General features: G+C 40.6%; 1 long non-coding RNA gene across 1 annotated transcript; it reads right to left on the minus strand.

Annotated features, from left to right (window-relative positions):
• Positions 1-1153: 1153 nt before the first annotated feature.
• LOC119024563 lies at positions 1154-22699 on the minus strand. Its single transcript, XR_005076503.1, has 3 exons — positions 22564-22699; positions 18116-18196; positions 1154-1770 (listed from the first exon to the last, which is right to left on the minus strand). It is a non-coding gene; the product is annotated as an uncharacterized LOC119024563 (long non-coding RNA).
• Between the last annotated feature and the right edge of the window lie 796 nt (positions 22700-23495).

A 23495-nucleotide genomic window follows, 5' to 3' on the forward strand; every position in this document is an offset into this window, starting at 1 on the left:
CATGTTAGTGAGGCTAATTTCTCAGTGGGTAAAATCATTCTCAGTGTGCATGGTTTTATATGTGTATGGACCAAATTATGACCTTGCGGTTCGGAGCAGCTTACTGGAGAGAGCGTGGCGCCAAATTCACCAAGGTCAGGAGACAGATTCCCACTGTGATCATCTGCCCTTACAGGGTCAAATATTGGGGTTAGTTAAGTTATGATTGTGGGGCTCAAAGCATTGAAAAACTGTATTTGTGCAAAACACACTGGCCACGTTGAAGACACTGCACGACTTAAAGACTCCCTAAGCACATTTCAGACATGTTTTAAGTAGTGAGGTACAGTGATGCAGCCATACATTAGCACTACTTACAGGTTTAGCCTCCTCAGGGCTGTGCTGCTCTGAGTCTACAGGAACGCTAGCTCTTCTTTGAGGCTGTATTTAGGCCCATCAGAATGCTGAAATGCAGATATTTAGCAGGTAGAGTTTTGCATCGTCAGCATGTCCATTTAGCAATGAGTTTCGGGATGACAGGAAGATTTGGACATAAAACTTGACTTCTAACTTAATAAGCACGGAATGTGGCCTTATATGAAAAGTCAGGGAATCACCAAGGACAAGAAAATTCATCCTGTGGGAACTATGAATGTCAGTTCATGTAATAGACCTTCATTCACAGCCAACATTATGTCTTGACTTAGGATAACAGGAAAGTCTAGCTGTAACTGATAACATAAAAACATTGTCATCTGTGAGCTTGTTCCAGGGTGCTGGTACATACTGACGTGACTTAAAGTGACACTTCATTGAAAAGCAGTGGCCAAAATAAAATGCTAGCCATTTATGTCTCCACAAACCATGATACGTTCAAATTTGTACGTGTCACGTGTACATAGCATTACAAGCGAGCAACCGCTCTTCAGTGGTTTCATGCTTACAAATGCCAAACATTTTTAACAAGAGTTTGGAACATCTTCCATGTGGTGTTTGTGGCTACAAAGCCAGGCATTTTCAGCCCAAAAAACCCCAATATTTTTCCTAACTCTGACCAAGCTTTTCTGTGCCTAAACCTGACCAGACCATAAACACAGCATCATCTCAACAGAAAATTGAAAATTGAGCCTTAGAAACATAACGTTGCAACACAAAGAAATGAACATATCTGTGGTTTACTGAAACAACTTCATCTTTATTTCCAACATTTATTCCAGTGATTGGGTTGACGATTGTCAACAGAATTTGTTTCAGCCATGCTTTTCCTGCAATTACCAGTCAAAATGTCTGCTGTGAAAAAGATCCATAGTGGAGTCACTTAAGTCTGGACTAGAGTAATGAACCAAACAATTTCATGGCTAAAAGTTAATCAGCAATATTTGTTTTTAAAAAGTGCCCCTTTAAAATAAAAGAATATTTCACATTGTGTCATTGTAATAGTCTTTTTTTTTTCTCTTATACAACAGTTTAACAGTTCTGACATGAAGGTACTAGGTGTCTAACAGCCTGTTGACATTTGCTGGTGCCACCCCATAGTGATTTTAAACAAAAATTCTTATGAGCCCATTATTCAGCCAAAGTCATATTTGACTACAGCAAAACCTGAAATGGCCAAATAAATTCCAGATTGCATTTTTAAGCCGCGGTGACATAATGAAAACAATACATCCACGGAGGCATCCAGGCAGACATGTTGACACTGCCTGCGCCATTTCCAAGTGTTGTTTTTCTCCTTCCTCAGAGGCTGAAGCTGCATGGCAGGTTTCCTGTCAATATGAGGAGATCTAATCTCTGGATGGTGACAGTGTGAGAGACATGAGAGTGCGAGGCACGTCATTATACGGATATCACACAGTGCATTAATGAGCAAAAGGTAATACAAGTACAGGGGAGGATGCACCTAATAAACAACAACAACACACACAGCAAAAGTAAAGTATCTTTATAGTGCCATAATAAGGAGTTAAAGAAGATGCTTTCCTTGATCGTATCACCCAGTGCAACCACGTGAATATCATTATAGCCAAACCTACCTCATTATTGTATCTAGCATACGTTTTCTCTGTTTAATGTAACAACATATCAGTCTCCATAGCTCCAGCAACATCTGCCAGTGAGTACAGCAGCGTTGCACAACACATGAGCATGATTTACCACCCAGGGAATATTGTATGCAGAGCAGTTTGGAAAGGAAAGGAGCACACACTGGTTGATACAGAAAGCGGCTACTTGCTGTTTTGTCCAACTTAAAGTAAAAATGTCACAGTCACTAAATTATACAGAAACCTCAGCTGGCTGCCACTTTGCTCTTCATATATTCTCAGTGAGCAACTTGTAAGGCACCCCAAGGCACCACCCACCATCAACCACCCACAGCCCCAACCACGCACCCTTCTCCCAGCCTGGTCGCCAGGATGTAAAGTTCTTTCTGCAAAGCACAGACACGTCTAAGGTTGACATTAGCCACATTTTGCATCAGGAGTCTGAGGGGATGGTGGTGGCACCATTACGAGCCAACGAGGCTGCCAAATGGCCGACCGCATGTCAAGTCACACTACTGGATGTGTTTTAAAAAAGGACACTTGGGAAGATTTCCAGACTGTTTAGGTCGCCACAACAAACAACTTGAAGTCTATATTTCTTGGGAAGTCAGACCATTTCTATCTGTGATCATGGCGACTTAAAGTACTAAGTACTTTAAGCCAAACCATTGTGTTTTCTGGACCATAACCTAGTGTTTTTTGTACATAAACCTAACCAGAGCATAAGCACAGCACTGTGACAAAAGAGAAACAGAAAATCCAACCGAAATAAACAAAGTCACAACATAGAGAAACCTTCAGTTTGAACTTCATCCTTGGTTTTGCAGAGACATACTTAACCAACACTTACTCTGTTGACTGGGTCGCTTTTCTGTGCCCACATACCCCGACTTTTATCCTCACAACCAGCACAACCTCCTTGCAAGCTGTTCACAGCCTCACCTCACTTTCACTGGTTTCTCTCGCAGCGTGGAGCTCTGTGGCACCAGTATTTGTAGCATCCTCTGCAGTACACACACACACACGCGCGCGGACACACACGTTTTGTAATTGAGTCATTTCAACAGAAGGAGAAACATACATGCAAGCACATTTTGGTTTATGTGGTTTGGGAACCTTTCAAGACACTACTCAGATGGTAAGCAAAATTAAAGTAGTCGTGACAAGAATCATACTCCAAATGGTAGTGACGCTGCAAGCCTTGCAAATTCGTAATAGTTTAGTCCCATAATGGTTTGGGTCCTGTATGCTGAAGCTATGGAGCGGAATATATTCTCATATGCCAGAGCTATGGAGTGGAATTAATTACCATTAACCATTTTAAAATATCCACATTCCGCTGATCATTAATGGTGGAACTTATCTAAACAGAGATTGCTGAAAAGCTCTCCCTTGCAAACCCTGGGTTATGCAGCCCATCTGCTCCCTGCTCCAGGATGTTTTCTATTAATTGTTTGTAAATTACACATTTAAGAAGAACATACTGTATGCCTTTAAATCATGGTCTGACATAAGGCCAAAACTCATTAAGCGTGATTTGACATGCATCATATTGAGAGCTTCTTCTGTTTTTGCCATGGGCGCACCGCAGATGGAAGAGTTGAAGCATCAAGGAAACGGCTCAGAGTTTTGAATTTCACTGGGCATAGGCCTAATTAATACATTCTTGAAAGATATTCTCAAACATTTCACATCGGAATTCATGTATTTCAAAATGTTAAACTTCAAGCAGTCGGTTCTCTGTGTTGTCAAACTGCTGGGAGGCCAAAGACCACCCATGACAAAGTGGAATCTGATCAAGAGACGGAAAGTTACTCCTCTATCTCGCAAGCCGATAATCTCCACATTTTATCAGTTTACTAAGCCACAGTAAGGCCCACAACAGACATACTGCAGACTGGCCAACTCAGACTGTCCCAGTGGTATCAGCTAATTCTATTAGAAGCTCAAGCATAACCAATGGAAAGAGTTTTTGCAACACAATATGATATAGGTATTGTTATGACTGACACATACACCAGAAAGCCTGCAGCTCATTAATTGCTCTGGTGGTCTCCTGGACTCTCTTCCTCAGTCATTTTGCCTCCTTCATTAAAAGCCTCTTTTTGTATTCTGTTGAAGAGTGTACAGATGTTCATTCAGTCAGTCCACCATCTGCCATTTTGAGCAGGTTCACACTGTTGATTCACAATGAGGCATTTCCCTGCCTGTTTTCACTGAGGCTTATCCTTTACAGCGAGAGTGAGACCTCTTCAATCTGTGGAAAATCTTAAATGCTGACATACCAAAAAAATGACACAAAGCTGCTTTAGCTTCAGCTTAAATTGTTTTAAAATATTTATTAAGCATGTATAAGGAATTACTAAGCTCACACAAAAATTAATAACCAGATTCTGCTGTGGTTTTATGCTACCAACATGTTCTCACTCTCTGACCAGGCTGCTGTATTTGACATGTTGCGAGTGAGAACGGGCTTGCTCCACTGACTCTTTTAGCCTCATTCAGCTCATTGTTTTGGTTTTACAGATCACTTGGCTACTGCTTTGATTGGTTCCTTGTCTCGTCGGCATCAGTTCTAGCTGCAGGAGGCAGGTATTTTCATATAGATGTCCACTGTACGCTACCTTCCTAGCTACAAAGAGCAAAGACGGTGACTATGGTGCATAGTGAAACATTTAGGGGCTCAAGAGTCAGATGGGATACCAGCATTTGGCTGTAAAAAAAGGGGGGGGGGGGGGGGGGGTATTTTGTGGGTCATCTGTAAATGGTATACCCTTATTTGTATCTTGAAATTGGTAGATTAACAGGAGGACAGCAATAGAAAGGGTTGAAGATTAGGAGACTCTTGCAAAAATCAGTAGTGTTGGCAGGTATGGTTTGGGTGGAGACCAAACAGAGTTAAAATGGTTTTGCAGAAACAAAACTCCAAATAAAAGAACATTTTGTTGCATGTCTGCTGGATGTGCAACTGTTTGTACTATTATCACTGTATAAGTTTAAATGATTAACTGCAGTGTACAGGAAAAATGTCATGACAGTTTTTTCCTTCCATGATTTACAGTCTTGCATTGCCATTTATGGAAAACAGCCGTGTTCTCAATTCAGAACAAAACTGAGCATGCTTGTTTCATATACGGTCAGGTTGTTCAATATATCAACATTTCATCGAGGTACAACATAATTAGCCCCCATTTAGTATTTTACCGTGCCAGATAAAATGCTTAACTCAGTGACAGGCAACATAGATTATAACACTGGTAACACAAGGCTGATATATGAGCCACTGATATGGTCGTGTTTCTAACTAGTGACTTTTCTCTCTGCAGTTTTACGCAGAACGAAGGCAACAAAGCAAGGTGACACTGATGCTAAGTGTAAAAAGGAGAGGAATTTCATTACATGCCTGTCATACCTTGGCACCTACCTGACAGTCAACAGTCTGAACTCAGAGGCAGCACTCTCTCACTGTCATTCACCCCAGTTGTCTGATATCACCGACAGAGCTGGCCTCTTCTGGCAAATTTGAACTGGCTATGAGGGATCTAGAGGCCAACTCAGTAGAGGGGCTGTCCATGCCTTGTTGACTTCAGATTGATTAAGCTTGGCCTCTCACCCTTATCTTCTTGCTTCTAGCTTCTGACATTTGAGAGCTTCTGTATTACAGTCCAGCTAATGGAATATAATATTTGCCAATTATGACTTATGTTTTCAAGAAACCCAGCCGGTTGACCATATTAGGTTATTTCATCTTAGTGGTGTAGGGAATTTACGTGATGTACATACCTAACCACAGTTATGTACGTTTGTAACTGAAGTGACATATCGTAGATTTTTTCAAACCCCGACCACAATGTTTTCCTAAACCTAACCAAACAGTGATGCTGTGTTGAAATCTAGTGAGCCTGTTGCTGTTACGCTGCAACAGTCAGGTCATTTTTTGGAGTGACTCGCCATCGACATATTCAATCCAATCGGTATAAGGATGTGTTTTGCAAACCGTGGATACATACCAAGCTGCACATCCAATACAAGTATCAACATCACTACAATACGTGTCATATGATGTTCACATCACATGCATGTGAACTGACTTTTATGCCGGGAGGTGGAGAAGAGTGTTGTGGTGTTACAGCTCAGCGAGGCAGCTGCCACCCCAGAGACAACTGACTTGGAGGGCCATCCATTGTAACAGTGAAACCACTGCATATATTGAAACGAGACATCAAAACAGAGCTGGATATTTTTGAGGAGCCATCACAGCAATTTCCAACTGTGTTTGTGGCAACAGAACCAGGTAAGTACAAGGCTATCAGGAAATCATGTTTATGGAAAGAAGGTAATACCTACACACTTATGAGACTCGACAGAATCAGGTAAGCCAAACATGACATTGTCCTAACTCTAACCTCAGTCTAAGTGTTTGCTGTGCCCAAGCCTAACCAGACGATGAACACACTTGTCACAACATTAAATTACCAATATTTATTCTGGTGAATGGGTTGAGTATTACCCTCTTCACTTCAATTCCTATGTACATAGCTTAGTGCTGATTATGCCACTCATTCTGCCATATGCTTACTTTTTGAATTGACTGAGTTAATCTTTGAGGAGATCTTCAACTGGCCAGTTAAATAAACATGAAGTGCAATGAAATGAATAAATTATGTGAAATGTGTTGGATTAATGGATTAAATGTGCATGTTTAAAAATGTACCCAGGCATTTTTCTCTTTTTGAACAGTTGTTAGAGTATTAAAAATGTTCCCCTGTCCTCTCTATATTCCAGAGTAACTGAAGGCAGTCAATGACTGGCAACAGGAAACTGTTATCTTTTGTTATGTAGAAGAAAAAAAAACGTTTATAAGACTTTACAGTAAGTACTCTAAATGATATATGTACCGTTTTCTCTATGAACCTCTTTTTCGTAGCTTAAGTGTTCGAAGTCTAAATAGGCATTAGGCTTTTGATAAAATAACTGTCATTCCGAAATGAGTTCATTATGCACCGTCATCATGTTAGATGTGCTAGAAACGGCACTGCCTGAGATTTAACTTCTCACTTGGCTTGAGAAGCCCAAATTTATTTTGCCAGAATTCAATACCGTCATTTAGTGCTTTGCTCCCTTCTCTTGGTTCGACTAATCCTTTTTTACTCCCACACTGATGGGGGGAGAGAGAGCGAGAGAGAGAGATATGAATTCAGGAGTTGTGAGGGAGGATGGAGGTAAGGAAACAGGAGGTGAGTGCATCAGCGAAGGGAGTGTCGGAGAATAAGAAAAGTGGACATCAGGACAGAGAGCACGAGAAAGACAAGGGAGTGAGGACAAAAGAAGCCCAAGAGGACATGAGCGAGAGGGGTGAGACGTGTTCAGGAACTGTCCACTTTCACTACAACTTGGCGAGGTGCTCTGTGGCCTCTGCAGAAATGCAACAGTAGTGCTGCCACAATGCAATAAACAAACACCCCAAGAAAACGTTTCCATAATGGGCCGCTTGTTTTTTTCCATGTGTCTCTCTCCTTTCAGAGTTTTAATGATATGAGCATGATGTCATAATATAGAAAAATAAAAAACTGTACAAAGTACATTTTTACACCGCAGAGGGATTAACAGGTGGCACTGATATCAAATGTGAGCTGTGGAGGCCTGAATGGCAGAAAGGCATACACCATGACCCTCTTATTTTCCACTGGCAGTGTTGTCTTCAAATGTTTCATAAAGTCCTTGCATGTAAAATATTTGCTGCTCTCAAATGAAGCCCACCGCATAGTAAAATGGCAGTAAGAAAATGACTGCGACCTTGAAAAAGAGCTGAAAAATCAGTGGATTTTAAAAAGGTTTAGCATAAACTGACTGAATCCTTGAATGTGAACATAGTTGTGTGAAATAATTTTTGTCTCTCACATTATTTCGCTTAAGTCGGTAAGAAGACACTGAATCCTGCCACGGTCGAGTCATAACACACAAGCGCTACTAATGTGAATGATGGTTTGGTTTAGGCAGGATGGTGTGGACTAGCTTCAGGATTGAGGCAGCCATTGCTTTAAGGGGCTCAAGAGATAGGTGGCCCCAAATGGGAGCTCTGCAGTCAGCAAATACTAAAAGGATTTGAGCCAGACTTCAGCAAAGGTGAGTTGATACAGGAGTTGCCGAGTTGATATCGTATGATGCTAAAACATGATGGACGAGCATAAACATTGTGTTGATGGTAAAAAAAAAAAAAAAACAATGGAAAGAAAAGTCATGTATTGTTGTCAATGAATTCTTTGCTCGTCCTTGTCACTCAAACACTGGAAGCAGTCGTCAACGTGTTTAAACGCTCTGAGCGTTAAAATGTACGGGAAGCGTGACCATCCAAAAAGGAGCATGTGAATGAACCTCAAAAAATTGAGGTAAATGAGCCATTATTTAAATTGTTCACCAAGCAAAGACATTTGCAGAGTAAGCATGTGAGTGGAGACGGCTCTGGGAGTTAATCTTAAACCACTCCCTGACCAAACATGGGGCAAAACATTACAAAGGAACAAACAAGAAAAAACTACCATTATGATGTGCAATCTGGTGACTTCTGTGGAGGAAAATGAGATAAGGCACTGATTCAGTGGTCCCAGTTTGGAGCCGCATGGGCATCTATTGGTATGCATTAATAGATGGAGAGATTTAGAGTTGGTGAACAAGGCAATTTCACTGCAAGTATAACAGGATGAAAAACAACTGAATCATCATATTGGCAGGGTTACTGAAAACAGCTTTCGTTTTCCCATTTTTCACTATCCAGAGGAAAGGAAGTCAAATGGCATTTATTGAGCCTATAAGGCTAGGCCAGGGATAATGGAAAATTGCTCATGAAAGCGAAGAAAATGCCTTGAATAGAAGAAGAAAAATCAAGGCGGGATCCGGCTCTGTGCCATTACAATAGTGTAGAGGCAGAGAGAAGAGAAAGAATGTAGGGCGAGAAAACGAGTGGGCACGATTAAGGATTATGTGAGACCTGAAATGGTCGATTCTTGGGAGGTGTGGGGAGGGAGGGAGGTAAAGGATGGCGTGCCATCTTGAAATTAACAACTCCATCTGATCCGTCTATATTTGGCCTGTCACACGCAGTAGGTGGAATTGAACTCCACGTCTCTCTCATCTTCCGCTCGTGCAGCTACCAGCAGCACATGCCCAGTGCTTCAGCCTGCGTCCCTGGCAAACAAGGAAGCAACATCCCCTCCTGCCAGCTTCACGGCTGACTGACCCCCCCTCTCGCAGCTTCATTTTGTAGCCTAATAAATAATGAAGGTTTGGTTTCTCAGAGGGGTGTCTGCACACTGTGCACCTGGACACCCTGCATGTCTGCTGGCAGGCATTAGAAAGAGCCCGCCAACACAACTCAAAGAACCGCTACCACTTCCTGCCACCCACTAAATCATGTTTAGATGAGAGGCATTTTGGCTAAATTGATGCTTTTTCTCCTGGGAATTTGCACATATTGGTGTAGTGCTGTTCATAGCTTGAATCGTTGGCAATTGTTAACATAAATTAAAGACTGCTTCCCTCTTGTAAAATGGAGCAACATAGTTGCTGCAAAAAAAAACAAAAAAAACACTGCATCTGAGAGGTCAAAATCACAAGTCTGAAGATGCATTCTGTGTGTCAGCAATGGTATCACAATTACTGAGTTAATTTTAAAGCCTTGTTGCTCTGTAAGCCTTGGATTTAAAAAAAGTGTCTAAGAGCAGTGTGATTGCAATCACATTCCAATATATGAAACTCTTCTGACCTTTACAGTGTATTAATCTAGTGATAAAACATCACAGTGGAGATTTAATCTTTATTATAGGAGTCAATCCTTCATATGGAGAACAGAAGTAGTGTAATAATTAGACAGTGGTCGGTTTAAATCTCCAGCCTGAGTGAAATTAATGAGGAAACTGACGTCTTCCTTGACAAACCCCAAATTTGCTCTGTGTGCAGCCCTCACAGGAAACATCCACCCTCAGGTCCTTTTAGATTAATACACAGACGAGTCTGAGATGTTTGCTGCATTCCAGGTGTTATTTCCAGAAGAAATGGTGTCATTTAAGTTTTTTTTTGTTGCGTGCGTTTCCCCTCAACCTCATCCACTTCTACTTCAGTAAGCAATTCCCCACATTGCCCAGAATGAGTTGAAAATCCCCAGAGATCAGGCGGGAACGTATTGCATTCGACTTTGGGTTGTGCATGTAGGTGGAGAGAGCAAGGCTGATAGCAATAGCATTAAAAAAAGCAACAGAGCATGAGCTTTGGCACTTCAGTTAAAGCTGCATGCCTCGCACAAATTGTAACACATCTCTTGGCATGTATGCTGCACCTGCAAGGTCCAGTTAATAAAATAGATTATTGTGCATCATTCTCAACTCACCAGCCCAACGCATCAGTATGCATGCAAGTTGGGAATGATGCTCATCAACTGTTTCACAAATTGGACCATTGAAACAGCTAGCCTGGCTCAATCCAGGTGCGAGATAACCCATGGTGACAGTAGGAAGTAACAGCTTCGTGCCAAGAAATATAAATCACCACACAACCTCCTAAAGATTTGCAAACTGGCGATTTTACACTGTTTTCTGTACTGATTAAACCTGCAGTACAGAACATTTCAGATGCATCGTTTTTTCAGCCAGATCAGTGCAGGATGACGTGAAATGCATGGTAGCAGCTTGACCAGCATTGTGCTAACTCGTTTGGCAAAGGCTTAAATGTGACCAACACTCATCAGTATGTAAATATCCCCCACTACAGCTTTAAACAAATGACACTTAATTGAATTAAAAGGGGACTACTATGTCTTGGTGGAGGTATGCACACTGAGTAAACCCACTAAGCCTGATCCAGTATCAAATTTAATTGCCCCGTTTCATTTTTGATCCACATGACTGATTAACCATAAATTTAAGAACAGATCTAAGTGTCACATTAAAAATTCTACTCATACTCGTACATAGATGCCAACAACCTTAAGATGCCCGGTTTTCTCCATCAAGATCCATGCCCATTCCCTGAGAGACTGACAAAAGTGTGACAAACAGTGAGAGTGCAAAAAAATCCGCTATCAGGATCCACACCAAAAGTTACTTAGGTCTATTCTGGGCTGAGACCCGCCCTCCAATCAAGTTTTGTGGGAGTCCAACAAACACACAATGTTTCAGGGTTTTTTTTGTTTTTATGCAATTGGACAGAGCCAGGTACTCTGTTTCCCTCTGTAAAGTTAAGCCAACTGGCTGCTCGATGTACATCTGCAGTGTATTTAACAGACACATTTACCAGTACTGTCAACATTCACACCTAACTCGCTGCAAGAAAGCAAATAACTGTTTTCCAAAATGTCAACAATTCCTCCTTAGAAAAACACATCACCGCCAAGGATCAAGAAGTGAGAGCACATTAGCAAATGCCAATTCCATTAGGGTTGAGCAATCCGGTACATATAATGTACTTTAATGACTGTCACCCGATCGAAATGTGTCATCCTTATTTGTGATGAGAGGAAATCCATAGATAAACCCAAGTTGTGAAAAAAAGTCTGTCTATTTCTCTTGTGTTCAGATACATTTATGACAAGCTCTATTCGGAGGCAGTTCTCTATGTTTTTTGTAATACATTTTAAAAAGCTACTTCTTAATCACCTCATATCAACCTCAACATCCTGTCAGCTCCACTTCCTCTTAAAGCACCCCCTACTTACCATTTATGCCCCTCCCATTCCGTGTACAGATACAGGTCATTTAATAAGTTGAACAGACAGATAGCCTAACGATGAACCTGCTCATCCTTAATTTGCATTACGTTACATAATTAATAACTTGTGCCATTAAGTGTTTGGGGTGTATTTTCCGTGATAGTTGAGTTGTTCTTAGCAGTCTGATGCAAAATGACGACATCAGCCTGCGTTTGTGGCCTTTGACTTCTTTTTAAATCAGCTCCTTGGGGAAACACAAAGCATTTCTGTCAACAGACCAGTTTGCATTTGATCTTAAATCTAAATTAATCAGAGATGTAATCAGTGAAAACCTTCGCTGAAAACCAGGTGAAATGCAAACTGGAGCGAGACAGTACAAAGGCTCGGCTCGGCGAGTTTGCAGGTGCTGTCCAGGCTGGCTCCTTCTTCATTTTCCTGCTGACCAGGCATCAGTACTCTTTAATAAGATTCATTCATCTTCCCCTTCATGCACCCACTGCTTACTTCTTTATTGGATCAGACTGCTGACGGCTATTATTCCCCATGGAATCTATTTACTTACCATTAAAGGTAATATTACACTCACTTTGTATCAGTGTGAAGCAGCAGGGTAGTATATTAAGCCTGGCAACAAGTTTTAATAGCTGGATAACAGATAAGCATGTCGCTGGTCTGGATAGACTGGCTGCTACATTCCCGCGGGCTAGACGAGGAATTATGCAGTAAAATGCAAAATACAAATATATCTGTTTCAGTTGCAGCACATATTAATGAACTAGACGGTTCAAATCAGGTAATGCAGACAGCTGGCATGTTTTGTTAGGGCATTAATGTGAACTTAGTCATTGAGTTCAGCACGCTGGGCATTGAAATGGGGGGAGAGACAAAGAAACGTAAAAATGCCTCAACTAATACAGCGTGTGCTCTGAGAAAACAAGATGGAGCCTTCAATGGCATGAGCATGCAATAATATAAAGCTCACATACTTATCCTTCTCTTTATTGGATTTCTGCACATAAAGCCTTTTTCATATTTAGCTGCCACTTCTTCTCGCTGAAAAGTTCAAATATTTGAACTAATTCCCTATTAGGTTTTTAATAATGCTCCAAAAGGGCAACAGTGCTTTACAGTGTTTCCCACACTCTCCCCGTCTTCTCCACATTCTTTTACATTTCAGACAGAAAGGACTCGGTATGTCTCAATGTCCTAATTTAACCTGACTCCACCTATTTGATTGATCCGATTTTGAGAATCCTGTCGTATTGCACCATTGTAGGCCACAGAAAGCCGTCTGGTTTATATCCTATTGGTGTCAGCTGTAGCTGAAGGCAATGTGATGCATCAAAAAAAGCTCTGGGACTCATTACCGATTCTCCCTTCCAAAGAGGGATTAAATATTATTTATAGGGCAGGGGGTAGACTTAAGTTCACTTCAATTGCTTCTGCCTCTGTTGTCAATCTAAATGATACGCTTGCAGGCGTGAGGCCCTTATTGGAGAGCTGGATGTATTGGAGAGTTTAAATTCTCCATCTCGCTGCAGGAAGTCGGCGCGATGAGCTGCAACCCGAATTACACTGAAGGCTCTGGGAACAAAACATTGTTATTGACTGACAACGTGCAAGCTATTAAGATCTATCCATAACTTCTGATCTGAAAGTAATCCTACTATATGACTATTGATAATTTTCCATTTTGGCTAAACAGATTAAAAAGAGAGTATACCTCATGATAATAAAAGCTTTTGCAAATTAAATACAACCACTCGAGAACAAAAAACACCCCTGAGTTTGTCTTGAATACTCGCCTCTAACAGAAAGTCACGTAGGGTGTTTTTTTTTTCTCCCCCTTTTCTTTTTCTTTGGTAGCACTACCACCCACCTCGCCCATTTGTCTGAGGTTATGGTGCACTAAAACACACTCCGCTGCCTCCACTGACCCTGTCCAGCATCATAGATCTACATTACAGACTTGGTCCTGCATAGCTTGTCTGTATGACTGATTCTGCCGTGTGCCTCGCCTCCTCCTCCTCCTCACCCTCCTCTTCTCTTCACAAGGGCAGAACTCTGAGTTCTTGTAAAGTTTTTGGAGCATGGCGGAGCAGTGATGTGCTACAGTGATGCCGTAACTCACGACTTCTCATTCGCTCGCGACCACCCTTTTATTAGTCTGTGAATCTTCGCCGCATCAATTAGGAAAATAATCTCGGAGATGGCATCTCTTAAGAGATAACAGCAATCAATGAAAGGCTATGATACATGCCTTTGCTGTTGCATCCAAACATTCATGTTCTTTCATGGCATCTTAACAGTCCAATTCGTGCTGCAGGGACTGAACGATAAGGACGGCGATGTCCTTCAGCACAGCCAAGAAGCACTGATCTTTTAGATGTTTGCTGTGTAATCTTCTGATCAGTGCAGCTCTGGCAACCAAATTAATTTCTTCTGTCTGTTTGAATGTTGCTCTCGCAGGCCAGAGTATGGGATTTAAAAAGGCTTCCCTTTCATTAGCAAGTCTGCTCGTCACTTAGCTGCCCGTGTCAGGATTTGTGTATCCGTCACCTGCTTTTCTCGTTAGGGTCCAAATCCTCTGTCACAGGAGCGCGGCTTTACGAGCAGGTATCCTGCTCCAGTTTTTGGATGTTGATTTAACAGCGGCGAGGATATTGATGGGCTGCACGCAGAGCCTGTCAGAATTCATTTAAGTCGAGGGTCTTTTGATGCCTTCTCCCAGCGACAAGGTGTGGAGTTATTACTTTCTCGTTACGGACTGTACCCCGCCACTCCCCCTGCTGTCTCTGTACTGCCCCTCTGTCTCCCCATCTGTCTGTCCTTATCCATGCGCCTGCTGTCAGAGAGGGTGGGAACAAAGAGGGAGGGGAAAACATCTCAATACAAAGTAGCCTTCAAAATCTCAGCTAGACTAAAAGCAATTCCACCATGACGCCTGCGAGGCTGAGCTGTACTGTATCAAAGGTGTCAGTTGAGTGCTTGACACAAGCCGTTGGATTTGTGATGGGGTTATTTTCCAAGAGACTTACTTGACGGTGGCCGTTTTCGCCTACACATTTACAGCCCAACTGGCACCAAACTCTGGATTATGGGTAGGAAGACACATGGGATGACAGGAGTTTTCTCAGTTTAACTTGTTTTTGGGTTGTTGTTTTTTTTTGCATTTTATTAAAAACATGTAAACAAGAAAAACCTGCTAAAACAATTTTTGTGGCCATTTTCATCCAGTTTCTTGTAAGCCATTCCCCTCAGAATGAAATATTTACCCGTCAAGAAAACCAAACCGTAAAAAGTAGAACGCATTCCCTCAGTACGAAACATTTGTTCTCAACATTGCTGTAAATGAAAACAAAAGGATGGATGGGCCTTTACTTTGGCCTTGATACAGTGTCCATTCCTCACTTAGAACATATAAAACTGGATAAATATCTGTGTACATGTCCTAGAACACTGAGCATGAATTTATGAATTCTGTACAAGAGGTCCTTCAATCTCTCTCACACTGAATGGCTCCCACCTTACATAAGCAAACTGACAGAACATATGTCCTGTGTTGTTCAGCCTCATCTTACTGACGACCATTAAACTGCCTTGTGCACTAGTTCACAGTTGTCTGTCATAGGGGGGAGAGAGAGAGAGAGAGAGAGAGAGAGAGAGAGAGAGAGAGAGAGAGAGAGAGAGAGAGAGAGAGAGAGAGAGAGAGAGAGAGAGAGAGAGAGAGAGAGAGAGAGAGAGAGAGAGAGAGAGAGAGAGAGAGAGAGAGAGAGAGAGAGAGAGAGAGAGAGAGAGATCAGGATGGCTTGGCTGTCCTTCGCCATGATGAAGTGACATTGATTAACTCAGATTAAGACGTAGATGCCTGGCCTTCAGTTTGCCACCATCAGTTTTGCAAAGGGCAGGCAACATCTGGCAACACAGAATATATTGTTGTTTTTAGCACCTTTGTTGGAGTGCTTTTCAGCCTCCATGAAATACAGGAGCTCATAAGTGCTGCTAGCAGGCACCACTGGATATGGGCTTTGAAAGCAGCGGTTCCTGTCATCAGGGCCGGTGCTGGCATAAGCACTCTATGCAGTCGTTTAGGGCCGTGTTGTATGCCGTTAAGTTGACTCGCTCACTTTAAGAGCTCGGTGCATAGCCATGGTAACACAGGAGCAGTGTTAGGTCAACATTGTGTTGTTATGTAGCAGCAACATCATGTTGAATCTGCTCATTAGTGCAGCAATAAATCTTCATTCACAATGTATTTTGATGAACCTGGGTAACAACACAAATGGCTCCTATAACAGACTCTTACTAAAAGGTCAGAACAAGAGAAAATAGGAGATAGGCATAAAGAAGGCCGGGTGAAAGTATGAGATTGTTTGTTAATCTGAATGAATGAATGTGTCATTTTTCTTGCAATCTCAAACTGAAAACTGAACATTGCAATAACACTATATACACAAGTATAAATAACGAAGTCATCCCGAATTCAGCTCAAAAATGTTTCATGAAAAACATGCTTGGTTTCTTGTTCTTACTTACATAACTAAGGGTTACAAGCATCATATATAAATGTATAAAAGCTGGCTTTGCTTTTTACTTAGCTACCAGTGTTTTCTTGTAACATTAGCATTTCATTTTTATCTTTGTATCTATTAATTTAGCCTAATAGGTAACATTTTAAATGTTGAAATTGCCCCAAAATAGTTTCAGTTTGCTTTGTTTTTATGTTAAACAGTTTTTTGGTGGATCATATTTGAACATGTTTTAGTGATTGGATCATTCGCAAATTTGTTGTATGGTTGATAAACACCTCAAGAAGATACATTATGTGATGTCTTCTTATGTTTCAAATATAATCATTTAATGTACAATCTTTTCTTTTGAGTTATTGAAATGTGTTTTTTTAATATTAATGATTAGACTTTGTCTCTATTAAATCTGTGTCCTGGGAAATGTTTATTCTAATATACCTTGACAACTCAACAAAACCAATAAAATTGTGATTAGAATACGTTTAATAATCTAAACATATTCTCGTAACATCATTGAGAATTTAGGTTGTTTTTTTTAAACGGTGCTTTTCAGGTACTTTAATGTGATCAAGGGTCTAAGGTTAGATGGTGTTGTATGCTGAACAGATTGTAAAGCCCCTTGAGGCAAATGTGTGATTTCTGAATAAAATTGATTTGACAAACAAATATAATGCAAAAGGAAAATCTTATTGTGGTTCACAGTCTGCAGCCAGTAGATGACATGGCTTCATTGACGGCACTGTGTGTAATTGCACTGACAAATTAAGCTCCACATTTTTAAACCACACTTAATCTTGTGGTTGCTGAGCATTGTAATTAATGGTGCAGTTAGGAATTGATTTGCGATCGAGAGAGCTTGGGTTTACATCCTTTTAAAAGATACAGCATGACTGTGATAACTCAACTGTTTCTTTCAGTATTTTCAGGCAAATCGTGACCATGAAGCTTTGAGAGAATAAATTGGAATTACTTTAAAAAGGAAACAGAGATATAAAATAAATACAGACTGATTTATTTATACTAGGCAGTTATAGGTTTTCTTCTTGACTTACTCCGTTTCCCTCCCAGGAAAAAGCTGTTGGTCTGCACTCATGTGTGGCCATATTACGATGCCATAGTGATGATGGTGCATTTAAAGATAATGCTTTCATCAAGCTTAAATAAATCAATTTGGGAAAGCAAAATTAAAATTACCCAGCTATGAGCAATTTGAGGCAGTTGCATATTAGGAATCTGTAATTAAAGTGAATGTAAAACCAGTTAGTCACGGCTCATTAAAGGCAAGAAACCCGCTTGAAACTTTAGTTCAAGGGGGGTTCAGAAAGTCAGTGCGGAGACGTCGAAACGCTAAATATAGGCAGTGGAGAGGACGTGGCCACGATTTCAAACACCAGTTTCTCATCAGGCTAAATGAAGATGATGTGCTGTGATCTTAATGCAGACCTGGCCAAGCAGCTTCGCGATTTTCTTTCTTTAAGAGAGCGTGAAGCCGTGTTTAATTCCTTTAATGCTCTCTAGTAACTGCATCTAATCCTGCACTCTTAATTTCACAAATTCTTGTTTGTCATGAATCACTGACTGCTTATCCCTCAGAGTCGTGATGAATTATTAAAATTTCTTTTTTAAAAACACGATGTCAAAACAGTGGACCCCTGTCTGTCTTTGGGTCATACAGGAAATAAAAAAACACATGCAGTTGAGTGTTAGGATGAAAAAGGGCATTTGCTTATTTGTAATACCCGGGGCACTGCTCTGACTAGCCATGCTGGAAGGACAAGAGCTGGGCAATAAAGTGCAAGGACATTGGGCCACCTCCCCACCACCACCACCACCACCCATCATCCTGCTCTCCCCTCCCCACTTACAATGAGGAGGGAAATGATGCGTTAAACACAGTGGAGCCACTCATTCCATAAAACCGCGCCATGACTGAGGGGAGATATTGCCTGTAAAAAACGGCAGAAATGACAACTTGTTATTCACACTTCTCAGACACTGTGCCTGTTGTTTTATGATTATGAGCTCCACGACTCGGCACGATGATTAATCTGCCCGCAAAACCCGCCACATTGCAGATGGACTACAATCAAACGGCTCAGTAGCTGGTCAAACAAATGTACTACAAAATGGACACGAGGATTTCACTGCTAGGATTTATTATTTTTTGAAAAGTGTCTTCGCAGCCTCCACCGGATTTACAGTTAAATACGACTTTCAGCTCGGCCCACGACGCCATGTGGTGCTCTTAAATTTTTCAACTGTGTAAACAAGCCGACATAGTTTCTTCGAAAATCTCCTCGCAAGTCTAAATGCACCTGGGAAACGCAGCAGTATCGAGTTAGAATGTTTCCTGCAGTAGTTAATCTTTTTGCTCTGTGGACTCTGTAAAAAGATCTCAGAGAGCAGCGGAAATCTCACACACACAAACACATGACACATATGCGCAGTAACCCACAGTGGAGAGGAAGCACAGCTGAAGAGATTGAAGCGAAAATTGAATCGCTAAACCTTATTTGTCAGCGGAGAAAGAACAGAGGAGGTGGAAGTAGAAAAGAAGAGCAGCACCAGACTGAGAGGCTCTGAAATTTCTTTTCTCCTTGTCTTGTTTTAATTGCTTGCTGCTTCCTTTTTATTTCACCCACTGGTAGATAACAGCCACTTCTCCTACTTTCCCACTGCTCTGAAATCTGCATCTCTGTGAAAAATAAAATAAAATGTTGCAATGCGAAACTAAACCTAGAATAGGTTTATATGTTTTGATGTTACATGTTTTCTCATACTGTCCCGTGGTGCAGCATTGTGCTCCTCCTCTGTCTGAAATGCTCGTAAATTATGCAAATGTGTGACATGGTGACATACTGTGACATCAGAAAGTCACAGAATTAATTACAGTTGAAGATGATAACTGATTTTATGTCCTTTTGTAAATGTCGTCAACGGTGAAGAATGTGAACACTACAGTCTCTGAAGAACTACACCGTGTTATGTTTCACCCCATATTTTTTAAGTTAAAATCACCATGGAGCACATTACACTTGCATTCAAGACAGACATGTTTGAATGGCAAGAAGCCTTAGTACAAATCTGAAGAAATGTTCATGACTGGTCAAACCGTTTAACAGAAAAGTGATTTTATCATCATATTTTATTTCGTCTTTGGGAGCAGGGGACCGCTGTTTTTTTTTTTTCCTCTCTTTCTTTTTTAAAGAAAAATGAAACACATTTCCTCAAAATGTATGAATTCATTATTATCAGTACACACATGAGGAAGACTTTCAATTTAAACTAAAGTTGCACAGAAATTTTATTAATCAAAACTTTCCAGTCTCCCTCACTTTGAATGCATTTTTAGGAAACATGCCTGTTTGCTTTGATGAAACCTCAGATCTTGTTTTTGGAGAAGTAATGACTCTGACACACACACACATACATATACATATATATATATATATATATATACATATATATATACACACATATATATATATACACATATATATACACATATACACACACATGCATACACACATACACACACATGCATACACACATACACATATACACACACATATAGACATATATATATATATATATATATATATATATATATATATATATATATATATATATATATATATATATATATATATATATATATATATATATATATATATATATATATATATATATATATATATATATATATATATATATATATATATATATATATATATATATATATATATATATATATATATATATATATATATATATATATATATATATATATATATATATATATATATATATATATATATATATATATATATGTGATCTAATGATTTGCACAGTCAGATAACTAAACCCAAAGATTTTATTGTGCCAGATTTGAAGACTTTACACCAATCAGAACAAATGTTGTGGCATTTTCCTTATATTCTTCGGGCACAAATGGGTCAACAACAGCGCCACTGACGTCAGACTCAACAGCCACTCGCTTGTGACACATGTAGCACTCAGAAATAATAGTGGATTTGATACCAAGTTGTTAAAAATACAATTCAGCTTTGTTTCACATTTCCTGAGCTCCACGTTGTTTTGTATTTGACTGACTGACATCTGGTTGGATTGGCAAAACATTACATTACTGCACCAACTTGACACACTCTTTTTCACAAGGAAAGAGCAGCGCTCAAAGCATTTAGGTTGCAGCTCCTCGTTTTTAGCCCAACTGATGCTTTGAACACTTTAGAATGAGAAACATCAAGTCAGCTGTCACTAATTAATGTTAATTTCATTAGTAACTTGCTGGCAGGCTGATATAAACCTCATCTGTTGCCTGGTTAAAGTCCTCTCTGCAAGCTGGTGCCCTTTGAGCAAAGATCTTCCATGAGGAAAGAACATCTACTGCTCAACTACAACAACGCAATGAATCACGAGAAGACTAACAACTCCAACAGAGAGATACGTCTCGTCCTCAGAGGATCATGTCACATCCCTTTCAGGAGCTGAATTCCCCTAGTTAAATTTGTATTACGTCAGTTTTAATCAGGAAATCCTGTTTTTTTTTTTAGATACATTTTCTTGTGAACTTTTATTTGTGTCCGGTCATGTAATATATCCACCTAAAATCTGCAGATATCATCATATCAGGACTTAGATCTTGAGTTATGGTTAGAGATCTCTAAGTAGACAACAGGCAAGGAACCCAATTGTAGCAACTGCAGCTCCCCCAGATCTCAAGAATTGACCTGACAAACCAAAGATGGCAAGAATTGAATAAAAAGGCTGGCTTGTAAACAGCAGTTTCCATAGAACAGCCCTGCAGTGTGTTTTCAGCTAACATGAGTTTGTCTTTTTCTGTCAAAAACCACAAACCTGAACTGAGCAAATAAAAAAAAAGGTGGTAAAAACAAAGTAAACATCCCTCAATGCCCCCAGGACAAAGTCATGAAGACGTGCGCAATGCTGTCATTCTGAGCTCTGCCCCGTTTCGCCCAAGGCCCCCCAAAAAGTTGTCATTCAGCGGTGAAGAGATAGCGTTATTAAGAATTTTGCTCATAAACACACCGGAGCAGCTGATCAACCCCGTCATGGCTGAATGCCTGTGCAGAATCACGGCACATTTAAAAGTCTGTTTCCCTACATTTGTGCATCCTCTGTTTCTCGCAGATGTGATAGTTAAGACGAAAACGACCTGGTCACCAGCTGCTTGGGCCAGAGCGTCCGAACTGAATCCAAACTCTGGAAAATTAGAGGATGCAATGAGGTACAAATGAATAGACATTTCATCCGAGAGAAACCGCGAGTCGGTTTGGACAGATTTTCCGCTGCCTTCAGACAAGACAGGTACATGAAAGCCCGGGTGTTTGTTGTGCAGACAGCGATAGCGTCAGGGTCTATTGATTCAGCAGCCAGCTCCTGGCATAATCAAAGCCCGTCCCAGAGGCAGCGCCATCACTGCTCCACTGCACCCCAATCATATTTTCGCTTGATCACATCCCAAAGAGCTTGTCACCTCAGTGTTTTTTGACACTTAAACCCAATATACCCCCCCGCCCAAACTTGTAAAATGGAGGTTGACCTTCTCATCCTCCTCCTCCTCCTCAGGTAAACTGCAGGCTCCAGTTCCCTCTGAATGAGATGGAGTTTCACCCTGGCGCCAATAATGCGCTTGTTAATGCTGTGCATTACTCCAATAACCCACAAACAGAAAGCGAGGAACAAAGGGATGCATAACAAAAAGCATTGCTGAGCTCGGTGCTGAATTTTCACGTTTCTTGCGTGGCTATACTGCTGAAAGAGTTTGTAGTTTGTATTCTTGTACTGATTGTTTTGCTCAGTCTCATTAATCAGCATAGCATGGTCATTTCATGACTTGGAAAATTATTATGGATGAGACTGCTGGTGCTCTGTGAATTTAGCAAAAGTGACCATGTGTCATAATAACTCTAATATTTTGATTTATTTTAATTAGTTTACCCAGGGAGTCCCTTGAAATTAGAATATATATTTAAGACCTGGCCTGACACATGGTGACACTTTAAAGGCTTTGGAGGCATCAGAAATAAACGTGTTGGAAGTAATGACACGATAAAGTCCCTAACCTAGATCTTCTGGAATAAACAATGCACACATAAAGCTGATCAGCGACCCGGCCCAGGCACCATGGGAGTGGGAATAAGGTGGATAGGTTTCAAAACATCTCACCAAAGGACCACAGCTGAAATTTTGCCAGCTGGCACATTCACAGAAATGTTGACTAATGTGTGTTGACCTCATGCATAAATAAATGAAATGAAATGAAACATACCTCTAAAATGAAATTTCACCATCTGCCCTGACTGAAGGCCGCTGAGATTTCAGCTCTCCCATTATTTGGCTCTTGCCATCTTTTCATTTTTAGCTGAAAATCAAAATCCCTGTGGGCTGATTGCAGTGGATTCAGATCACCTGTGTGCAGGTGTGGGAAGAATGGCTCCTAATTAATGATTCAGGGCAGCTGGGGGCCTTCCCCTCACAGCCAATCAGGGTCGACGACGCCCTTTCTTGGATTTCTTACATGACACACTGCAGACCTGCAATTGTTTGATCAAGTGATTTCCTTATTCTGCCCAGTGAATGTGTACATACTGCAAGGCATCGTATGTCTGCATCTACCAGCGGGAGATCACTATTAAAGGTGCCCCATGTAGTTCCAGAGTTTGGGGTTGTTTTTTTTGTATGTCTAAATAAACAAACTCTTAGCTTTAATGAATTAATAAACTGAGTAAACAAATTGACCATAAAGGATGACATAATGTCGTACTGTTAAGCTTTCTTTATTTTTGGCGGACCCTGCCACCTTTCTAGCTTTCAAAGAGTGTTTCAGTGAACTTATTTTCCACTGGGAACAGCTTGTTTGTTGAGATATGGAAAAAAAAAATAATAATTCAGAGGTTTTTTGATCTCTTCTCCAAAACTACACAGTGCCTCTTAAAGTGAAAAAAAAAATGGCAAATAAGCAAAAATGAGTGGGTGAAAAACACCGGCACAAATCAATATCCTGCATCCCGAGAACAGACCTGACTTTATTTTGCACATCTAAGTTTAGTGAGGGCTTGTGGATAAGAAGCATTTTACTGACTTCACGTGGATCTTCACAAAACCCCTAAAATCAGGACTTTTTCACCTCCTCACCTACAGTACAAACACACAGGTATTCAGGATGTTGGCTCTCCGGCAAAAATCATAAAAATGAATCAG

This window comes from Acanthopagrus latus, chromosome 8 (genome assembly GCF_904848185.1).
Source record: "Acanthopagrus latus isolate v.2019 chromosome 8, fAcaLat1.1, whole genome shotgun sequence".
In the NCBI taxonomy this organism is placed as follows: domain Eukaryota; kingdom Metazoa; phylum Chordata; class Actinopteri; order Spariformes; family Sparidae; genus Acanthopagrus; species Acanthopagrus latus.